The sequence below is a fragment of the Sinocyclocheilus anshuiensis genome, unplaced genomic scaffold, assembly GCF_001515605.1.
Source record: "Sinocyclocheilus anshuiensis isolate Anshui unplaced genomic scaffold, SAMN03320099.WGS_v1.1 scaffold1583, whole genome shotgun sequence".
NCBI lineage: Eukaryota > Metazoa > Chordata > Actinopteri > Cypriniformes > Cyprinidae > Sinocyclocheilus > Sinocyclocheilus anshuiensis.
In genome coordinates, this window is record NW_015548269.1 from 2,943 (window position 1) to 13,821 (window position 10,879).

Below are 10,879 nucleotides of genomic sequence, written 5' to 3' on the forward strand. Positions count from 1 at the left end.
GAGCCAGTGGGAGCCACCCCGGTTAAGATTTCTGTGCAGCAAAGAGGAAAAATTGCACACAAAAAAGTAAATGAAAATTCAGACCAGCATCAAACATAAGACAATGGAGAATAGGCCTATTTCACAATATGGCGGCCGAGAACGGAAGTAGGGAAGCGTTACGTCCGGTCGCGCCGCCGCCTGTTACGATCGTCATTCATTCATTCATTCATTCATTCATTCATTCATTCATTCATTCATTCATTCATTCATTCATTCATTCATTCATTCATTCATTCATTCATTCATTCATTCATTCATTCATTCATTCATTCATTCATTCATTCATTCATTCATTCATTCATTCATTCATTCATTCATTCATTCATTCATTCATTCATTCATTCATACATTCATTGTCATAATGGAGTGCGAACTCGTTTTCTCCGAATCATTAATAAATTTGCCAACAATAAGAATAGCAGATGTTGTCCGTTTTGTTGATAGTTTTCAGGGAGATGTGAGGCGATCAAAATCGGACAAGGGTTATAAATTCTTTTTTGAGCAATTCATTTTTGATTATCAAGGTATTATGTTAGACAGCTGCCATGATAGCTAATTTCCGAATTATCAGTGTTGTTTTTATGGATGAATTTAAAAGTTGTTTAATAATAATAATAAAAACGTCCCGTTAATAACTGTTTGTGTGTGTGTGTGTGTGTGTGTGTGTTTGGACACTTCAGTCTCAAACATTATTTTAGGGAAAGTGGTCATTAGGGCCAGGTGCTATAGGTCATTAAGAAAGCGTGAAGAACCACATCAGCTTGAGGTATTTACCATCACATTCAGGATTTAGCTAATGATTGTTTATAATGCATTACTTGTCTCAATATCAATATCAAACGTAGCGATAAAGTCTAGCAGTAACAGCACCATCTGCAGTTAGGATTAAGTTAACATAGCATGTGATACTGCATATAGTAATGCATACATAAGTGTGTGTGCAAGTATGACTATATATATATACTATATATATATATACATACATACATGCACTCACACACATATTATACTCGTATATGTATAATGTATATGTACATATATGATACATATAATAAAAAATAACTTAAACAATAGCTGTCCCAAACATACAATAAACAAACTTGGGTAAACACTAAAGTGTTAAATATGTGAAATACATGAAAGTCTTTGTATCTCTTTCTTTAGATCACTCTTGAAACCAGCACCCCACCTCAACTGACTGCATATACATGTTCGTGTGCTGCTGGAAGAAGTTTGTGCAACCATCTGGTTGCATTACTTTACCAGACAGCACATTTTAGTACGCTAGGCACCAAGAATGTTCCAGCTGCCCTTGCATGCACAAGCAAGCAGCAGGCCTGGCATAGACCCCGCACCCAGGTAAAATGAAAAAGAAAACTTCTGATCCTTCAAACAGTTTTAATTTGACAACAGATAACAATAAATAAAGCAGTACGAAAAAAAAAAAATATATATAAATTTAAAGTGCATAATGTGCAAATCAGATTACAACCCCATACAATATATATAAATGTTTTGTCAGGGCATAACTCCAGAACCAGTGGATGAGCTTGTGGTGCGCAAGCCAAAAGCCTCTGGTAGGAGCAGTGTGCAGTCAACTCTGTACAAAGCATATGGAGGTACTCTCCAAATACTAATAAAACACATTTTCGAAATAGTTAACAATTAACACAGTGAGACATAAACATTTTGTTTTAGGACCTTTGCCTGATAATGATGTGATTGCTGGAGCAGCATCCCTCATTTCCCTTCGACCTCAACCACTAATCGCAAAGATTGTTGATGGGATGTCTGCTGTAACCATGGTTTCATCAAAATTTGGAGAGGTCCCATAAGGTTCACTGCTTTCTTACCAGTGTCCTGCTGTGCTGCCAATAGATGTGCTTACCCATCCAAATGCAGCAGAATTCCCCCCATTACCTGTCCCACAATACACACTTCCACAATATCATTTTGTCCCTGGCAGCTTCATGCATATGCAGAGCCTGGAGGTGACACCTGAAATGTCAGGGATCATTGAGGAGGGAACACGGGATCAATCCAAAAGCCCACTCTGGTTTAGCATGCGTCGCCTCTGGCTTACAGCAAGCAAGTTCTACGAAGCAGCTCGTGTGAGGTCAGAATCCACTGCAAAAACACTTGCTGGCCGGATCATTAAAGGTGCCCCCCAGACCAAAGCAATGCGTAGAGGAGTGGAACTTGAGCCAGAGGTTCTTCGCCGCTATGCTGAGACCTTCAATGTCAATGTACTTCCATGCGGTCTCATCATCCACCCCGAAGCTCCACACCTTGGTGCTAGTCCAGATGGCAAGGTGGTAGACCCAAATGAAGACCCTCCCTATGGCCTGGTAGAAGTTAAGTGCCCTGATGTGAAAGACATAGGAGAGGCATCACACACCGAGTTTGTTGGAGGCCAAGCAAATCTAAGGAAATCACACACCTACCACTGGCAAGTCCAGGGTCAGCTGATGGTCACTGGCTTATCTTGGTGTGATCTGGTGACAAATACTAGGGGTGACTTCACTGTGGAGAGAGTATGGAGAAATGATGAGCTGATCCAAGAAATCAAGGCTAAAGCTGATGAATTCTACTTTGGCACATACATTCATGTTTTGCTAGGGAGAAAATATGCAAGAAGTGTTGCCTAACCAATGATGTTTCTATCATTCACTGTTAAATAGTTATTTAGTTCGCAAGAAAAAGAAATCAGATGATTAGTCATTAATAGTTCATTTAAGCGTTAACTGCAGTAGACTTTAGGATTTTTTTTATAGCTTGTTATTCAATTTAAATTAAGATTTATGATATATGTTTTTCAAATCTTTATTACAGAACATTGAAAATATATTGTTAAAACTTACTTTTCCCAAGCTGGAAAGATGAGTCAATGACAGTCAAGGTCAATGTGCTAAAAATCTGAAAGATGCTGTTGCAGGTCATTAAGAAGAGTTAGTTTATGTTAATTATTAAAATGTTAATGCAGTCTCTTTTGCTGTTTTTCCCAGACACATTCATAATTATTATCTCTGCCAGTACGCTGTGGCAACCCTTTTTTTTTTTGGTGTGTGCGCTTGAGCGCTTTATGCAATTAAAGGCTCATTATTATGATTTATATGGTTTATTAATAAACATGTGACTAATAGTCGACTAATGCTTAAAATTAACAACTACTAGTCGACCAGAAAAATCTTTAGTCGAGGGAAGCCCTACAAATAATATAACTTACAATCCTGTCTGAAAAGGGTAACAAAAACTCAAACTTACGACAAGTTAGACCACAGTGTCACAAAGTAGGCTAGGTTAGGACAAGCTTTTCTCTGCTTCTGTTAAATGAAACAAATATAATGTCTGTTATAAAATGTGTGTAGGTGATCTATTAATGCTACTTAATACTTGGCCACAATTAATAAGAATATTGACCAAAATACTAAATAAATAGAAAATGAAAATTACAGAAATTACTTACCTAGCAAAGGAATGAGGTTGACTGAAGATTCTTGCAATACATTTTTTTTACACTGTTAATGAGAACAGAACAGTTGCTACAATTACAGTGAAGTGGCAGGTAATGTGTACTTCAAAAAAAATAAAAAATAAAAATAAAAACAAGTAATTTAAGGTACTAAATTTATGAAATTATGTAGTGATATATCATGGGGCTTCTCTTATTAAACAGGGCAATAGTGACTACACAACTTTTATAAGAGGTTGTACCTGCTCTTGTTGAGTGGCAAGGCAAAGAAAAATGTGGCCGATGTTACTGGCTGGTGAGCAGGAGGTGGTGGCCGATGTTACTGGCTGGTGATAAATGAAACAAATATAATGTCTGTTATAAAATGTGTGTAGGTGATCTATTAATGCTACTTAATACTTGGCCACAATTAATAAGAATATTGACCAAAATACTAAATAAATAGAAAATGAAATATTTACCTAGCAAAGGAATGAGGTTGACTGAAGATTCTTGCAATACATTTTTTTACACTGTTAATGAGTACAGAACAGTTGCTACAATTACACATTTGTTTTTACCTGGAGAAGTGGCAGGTAATGTTTTTATTTATTTATTATTTTTTTAAAGTACACAAGTAATTTAAGGTACTAAATTTATGAAATTATGTAGTGATATATCATGGGGCTTCTCTTATTAAACAGGGCAATAGTGACTACACAACTTTTATAAGAGGTTGTACCTGCTCTTGTTGAGTGGCAAGGCAAAGAAAAATGTGGCCGATGTTACTGGCTGGTGAGCAGGAGGTGGTGGCCGATGTTACTGGCTGGTGAAGTGATGGTGAGCAGGAGGGGGTGGTGGCCGATGTTACTGGCTGGTGAGCAGGAGGTGGTGGTGGATGTTTTTGTTTGAGAACCTCGTGAAATACCTGAAGTCTTCATCAGACACACACCATCTATCCAGCAAAGCTCGAGAGATGGTAAGGCTCGACACCAGTTCCTCCAGCTTGACACCAGTTCTTTTATTTTTTCCAATGCCTCATCAAGAGCACCTAATTAAATTTTTTTATATTATGTTAAACATGACAATTCATTATTAGAGTACATTTCTGATGAACAACAACTCAGTTTGGTAAATAACTATTACAGGTTTATGCAATTATATAATAGTTATAACATCACTGTAAATTCTTTATTCACCCCAATATTCTCACTTTACTCTTTATTCTCTTTATTCACCCCAATATATAATGCCATTATTATAACAAATCTGGATTTGCTGTATTGTATTGAATTTGTTTATTGCATTGTCTTATAAATTTCTTTGTTCTGCTGAACACAAAGGAAGATATTTGGAAGAATGTCAGTAAAAAAAAAGAAAAAGATCTTGAACACCATTTACTACCATAGTCGGGAAACAGATCTGTTTAATTACTGACATTCTTACAAATATCTTCCTTTGTGAACAAACTGAGGGTGAGTAAATGGTGAGTAAATGAAGACCATTTTCATTTTCATTTTGGTGTGATCTGTCCCTTTAATCAAAAACACATGATTCAGGTAGTTAGCTCATAAGAGACTACAAGTCAAGAAATGGGTGTGTCAGACATGGAAAACATACAACATGTGCAGTGCTGGGGGGATCCAGCAACGTGGTTGAGAACCACTGAGCTAATCCACAGACAGCAGTATAAACAGGGGCTGACAAGGGTAAAAATTAACAGTTATAACTGGATTTAAATCGTGTTATTGGTTCGCACTCTGCAGCAGACCGCACAAATAATCATACAACACATTCACCTTACAAACATGCTCCATTGTTAGCATAACTGTGCTCGTATTTTTATATATCTAGCATTGTATATATTAGACAATTATATAATTTCTATTTAATTAACAATTACCTACTGTTCTTCTGTCTATCTTTGTTGACTCTGGGCTATTTATTGTATTAGCTAACAACACGCTATAGCTACTCACCCGGAAGAGGGCGGCTGTTGTAATCGTGCTCCTGCAAGACAGCATTAACACTCTCCATTTCAACATTAGCTTCCTCCTGCTCACCACAGACACCTCTTTTTGCCGTCCGTGTCTGGCGTGATTTAACGTCTCACCAGTTGTTCCACGAAAACCTGGAAGGCACAGCCTGCGGTGTAAGAATTTTTACGCCCGGACTGTGGCGGACTTCATCCTCCGTGAAGTGCATAGCACACACAAAAGTGTTGCCCTTCCTCAATGTAAATGCCGCCCCCTCATCTCTTCGTATAGCCCAAATCCAATGCTTTTTCATATTTTCATCATTGGGAAAGCTATGAAACGATAAGTACGGTTGTTTCTTGTGTTGAAACACAAAGGTATGCTACAAGATTGACTACTTTTAGTCTCCGCCATTGTTCTGGAAGCGCTTTTACCGGAAAAGAGTTTTCCCTACATCCGGCTTGCTGACGTCATGTTGTGAAATAGGCCTATAGACAACGGTTGACGCGGTTTTCACGGCGACCGTCACAGCCCTGTTGTGCAATGATGTAGTTTCCTGACATCCAGACTGAACAGCGTTTTCTCGACATGTTTCCGTGTTGTTGTTGCTCAGCAATGGCATGGACGCGATGTTGTCTGGGGGTTTGGCAAAAGGAGAGTGGGACTGTGGGCAGTGCTCGAAGTGGTGACTGAAGGCGGTGACTGAGTAGCTCTGACATCACCTTTTTATGGAAGTCCCAACGGATCGTGAAAAATCACAGGTACTTTATGCAGGCTGTGTGCATTTGTCTGTGGACTGACTGTTTTGAAACTTATAAGGTAGTTACATAGCACCTAGACCTCAGTTATCATAAAAAAAAGCCAGGAAATTTCAGTTTTGACAATATGGGACCTTTAAGTTAACAGTAAATTCAGCAAAATCACTCTCTGTGTCTCACTCTCAACTCACAGTGTATTCTCTAGTGGACACTATGGGGAACTAAATACCCAATCCACAATGCTGAAGGGATGAGTGCCTAAATGATTGTCAGTGAGAATATTGGGTACCAATTGAAGTACCAATCCCTAAGGTACACATCAGTGGCTGTCGTGACTTAACTCCTCCTAACTGTAGTCAAAAAGTTGACTGGTGAGAGGAGGCCTGACTACATCCTATGCTCAAGACAGCTATCAAGGAGGCTCACAGAGAGCCTAACAACTTGACATTGCTATCTAGAGCTCTGGAGAGTCTAGAGTGAGGAGGCCTATCAGAGGGGGCAGATTTTCAATAATATATTTTCAATTCAATTCAATTCAAATTGATTTGTATAGCGCTTTTTATGATACAAATCGTTGCAAAGCAACTTAAAAGAAAATGAAGTTTCTACAATATTTAGTGGTAGCTTATCAGTGGTGACTGTCAGTTTATGTACATATGGCAGAAATGTATGGAAAAATCAATTAAAGATGTGATCAAACAGACGATGAACACTATTAACAGCAATTATTATATGATGCAATCAAACTTATAGCAAAATTAGGTAGTTCGTTACTATGTATCTGGATCAACTAGCCGAGTAGACAAATATTTATTCATAACCATGCTGAAAATAAGTCAATGATGTTAGCTGATGATAACTGTCTAGCTAACGAGCTTGCTGGTGCTAAATTGAGGTAATTTTTAGATATAAAGTACAAATATGGTTATTTTGGGAAAATCCCAGGTATTTTGAGCAGTAGGGTTATAAAAAAAAAAAATATGCTAATATAAAATTGAAAATAAAAATTGAAAATGGAGTACTTTTACTGGAGTAATATTTTATTTTACGGATCTGTACTTTTACTCAAGTACTTGATTTGTGTACTTCGTCCACCACTGTTTAGCAGACGCTTTTATCCAAAGCGACTTACAAATGAGGACAATGGAAGCAATCAAAATAAACAAAAGAGCAATGATATACAAATGCTATAAGTCTCAGTTAGCTTAACGCAGTACACGTAGCAAGGGATTTTTAAATAATATAATAAATAAAAAGAAAACAGATAGAATAGAAAAAGAATAGAGCAAGCTAGTGTTAGAGGTCTTTTTTGCTTTTGTTAATTGTATAATAAATTAAAAGAAAACAGATAGAATACAAAAAGATAAAGCAAGTGTTATTTTTTTTATTTATTTTTTTAAGAATACAATTTAGAATAGAGAGTGCTAGACTTAGAGGTTCAAATAAAGATGGAAGAGATGTGTTTTTAGCCGATTCTTGAAGATGGCTAAGGACTCAGCTGCTCGGATTGAGTTGGGCAGGTCATTCCACCAGGAGGGAACATTTAATTTAAAAGTCTGTGAAAGTGATTTTGTGCTTCTTTGGGATGGCACAATAAAGTGACGTTCACTTGCAGAATGCAAGCTTCTAGAAGGCACATAAGTCTGAAGTAATGAATTTAGGTAAAGGGGTGCAGAGACTGGTGGTTTTGTAGGCAAACATCAATGCCTTGAACTTTATGCGAACGGAATAAAATTCTGAATATATGCACCAACAAGGATTAATCTATATTTAATTTATACAAATATATATGTCTGCTTGAAAGAATAAACATACTTGTTGTATTCTAGTTGTTATAAAGAATGAATATGTTTTGTTTGTTTGTTTTTTTATTGAAAAGAAGACCATGTTCTTGTTTCTTTATAAGAAGTGATTTTATTTCATTTTAAAATAAACACGGATATATTATATGTTACAACAATTAAATATGTGTCTGCATTGGATGTTCAAACCTTAATATCATTAATATTAACTGTTTAACTAGATGTTAATATGAATGCTTAATTAATTAACTTCATTTGAACTAAACCTGTTAAATTTTAGTTGACTAAATCAACTGTATATTTAGTCAAATAAAATATTATGATATTCAGTTGACTAAAATTGAAATGAAAACTAGTCAATTCAGATGACTAATATATGACTAAAACTAAATGTCACGATGTAGAGCATACATTGTAAAATAAATATATAGCAAAAATAAATGTCATTTTGTTTCTTAATAAATTAGTCAGTAAGAAAAAAACAGTCATATGGCAGGCTGGTAATATTAGCTACCTAACAAACATATATAGTAGATAAAGTTAATAAGGACAATTTCATAATGCAGAAGTGCATATAGTACAACAGGCTTAAGTATTCAGGTAGTTTACATTATCAAGATTAAATTAAAAATTAATTGTTGGATGTTTAAAACTTCAAATAGTGAGTCATTGATTCATTCCATGTCGTCAAAAACATTGTTAAAATGTACATAAAATAAAATAACACATTTTAACAGTTTATTCTTTTTTTTTTTTTTTTTTTTGGGGGGGGTGGGGGGGGGGGTCTCCAGTGATAACTGCCAGCAATAAGGTAGGTGAATCCTTTGGGATTATTACAGCAGTACGTTTGAACCATGTATTTAAAGGGGTCATATGATGTGATTTAAATTTTTCCTTTCTCTTTGAAGTGATACAAGCTCTTGGTGCATAAAGAAGATCTGTAAAGTTGCAAAGACTAAAGTCTCAAATCCAAAGAGATATTCTTTATAAAAGTTAAGAGTCAACCACGCCTACCTAAAACGGCTCGTTCTAAGACACCCCCACATGTCTACGTCACGATGTGGGAAGATTGTTCATTGTGAAAGCGAAACTACAATGTTTGGCCTTCCAAAAGAGGACACGACTAGAAATCAGTGGTTACGTTGTATTTACAACACTGTTCCAGAACAGTTCAACAGTTCCTGATCCTGGTAGAGTAGACTACTGTCACGTATCCGGTCCATGAACTTCTGTCTGCTAGCCATCAGAGGTCACCCTTTCCATTTCATTGACTCTCGCACTACACACGGTTGCATATCACCCCGGACTACATATCCCATCATTCATTACACTGATTGCACACAGCACTGATTGCACAAAGGCACACGCTCGCTCGAGGACTACATTCAACAGTATCTGGACATTGCCTATCACTCTGATTTACCGGACTGTGTTTTGATAGATTTTTTCTGTAATGGCATTAATCAACCGCTAAAGTCTAAGCTTATACTTGAGGGTCCGCGTTCGTCACTATGTCAGTTTATGGATGATGCTTTATTGACTGTTGGCTCTTTGTGTACTGTGGGTGTCGCGGAGGAAGAACGTGATACCGCGTCTGTGCCTGTAATGGTGGCTGCTGAGTTTAATCAACCACAAGCTCCGGGATATTCAAGTTCACTGATCGCTACTCCGGTGATGCAACCCGCTCGTGAAATGGCAGCACAGCAGATCTTCATGAGGCAAGTCAGGTCACAGTTGATCTTCATGAGGCAAGTCAAGTCACAGTTGATCTTCATGAGGCAAGTCAAGTCACAACAGATCTTCATGAGTTAAGTCAAGTCACAGTTGATAGTCATGAGTCAAGTCAAGTCACAACAGATCTTCATGAGGCAAGCCAAGTCACAATTGATCTTCCCGAGTCAAGTCAAGTCACAATTGATCTTCCTGAGTCAAGTCAAGTCACAATTGATCTTCCTGAGTCAAGTCAAGTCACAATTGATCTTCCTGAGTCAAGTCAAATCACCGCTGATCTTCACGAGTCAAGTCAAGTCACCGCTGATCTTCACGAGTCAAGTCAAATCACCATTGATCTTCACGAGTCAAGACAAGTCACCGCTGATCTTCACGAGTCGAGTCAAGTCACCGTTTATCTTCCTGAGTCGAGTCTAGTCACAGTTGATCTTCCTGAGTCGAGTCAAGTCACAGTTGATCTTCCTGAGTCGAGTCTAGTAACAGTTGATCGTCACGAATCAAATCAAGTCACAGTTTATTATCATGAGTCTACGAGAGGCAAGTCAAGTCACACCTGATCTTCATGAACCAAGTCAAGCCACAGTTGATCGTCATGAGGCAAGTCAAGTCACAGTTCATTATCATGAGTCAAGTCAAGTCACAGCCGATACTTATGAGTCTAGTCAAGTCACAACTGCTCTTTCTGGGTCACATCGAGCCACAGTTGATCTTCATGAATCACGTCACACCACAACTGATCATCCAGAGTCACGTCACATCACGTTCGTTCATTCAGAGTCCGGTCATTTCCTTGGCGGCGCTCGCTTCGACTCCTTGTATGGTGGCGGCGCCCAGCAAGGCACTCGCAACCTGTCATGTCATAGTCGCAGGAACCATTACTGAACTCTACCTGTATCCCGATGGTCCTACTGTAGAACCTCCAGAAGTGGTGGCATCCGCTGCAGAACCTCCAGAGGTGTCAGTAGTATCTTATTATGAACTCTCATCCTGTTCTGTTCTGGCCAAGGAGGCCATCTATGAACTCACTACTTGTCCTGTCAAGGCTAAGGAGGCCGTCGGTAAACTCTCTGCCTGTTCTGTTCCGGCCAAGGAGGCCATCTGTGAACTCTCTGCCTGCTC

At 37.9% G+C, this 10,879-nt stretch overlaps 2 long non-coding RNA genes across 2 annotated transcripts; one reads left to right on the forward strand and one right to left on the reverse strand.

The window, feature by feature from the left end:
* Positions 1-3,189: 3,189 nt before the first annotated feature.
* On the reverse strand, positions 3,190-3,827 carry LOC107655722 (uncharacterized). Its single transcript, XR_001630479.1, has 3 exons — positions 3,757-3,827; positions 3,509-3,560; positions 3,190-3,365 (listed from the first exon to the last, which is right to left on the reverse strand). It is a non-coding gene; the product is annotated as an uncharacterized LOC107655722 (long non-coding RNA).
* Positions 3,673-4,553, forward strand: LOC107655724 (uncharacterized). Its single transcript, XR_001630481.1, has 2 exons — positions 3,673-3,823; positions 4,345-4,553. It is a non-coding gene; the product is annotated as an uncharacterized LOC107655724 (long non-coding RNA).
* The last annotated feature ends 6,326 nt before the right edge of the window (positions 4,554-10,879 follow it).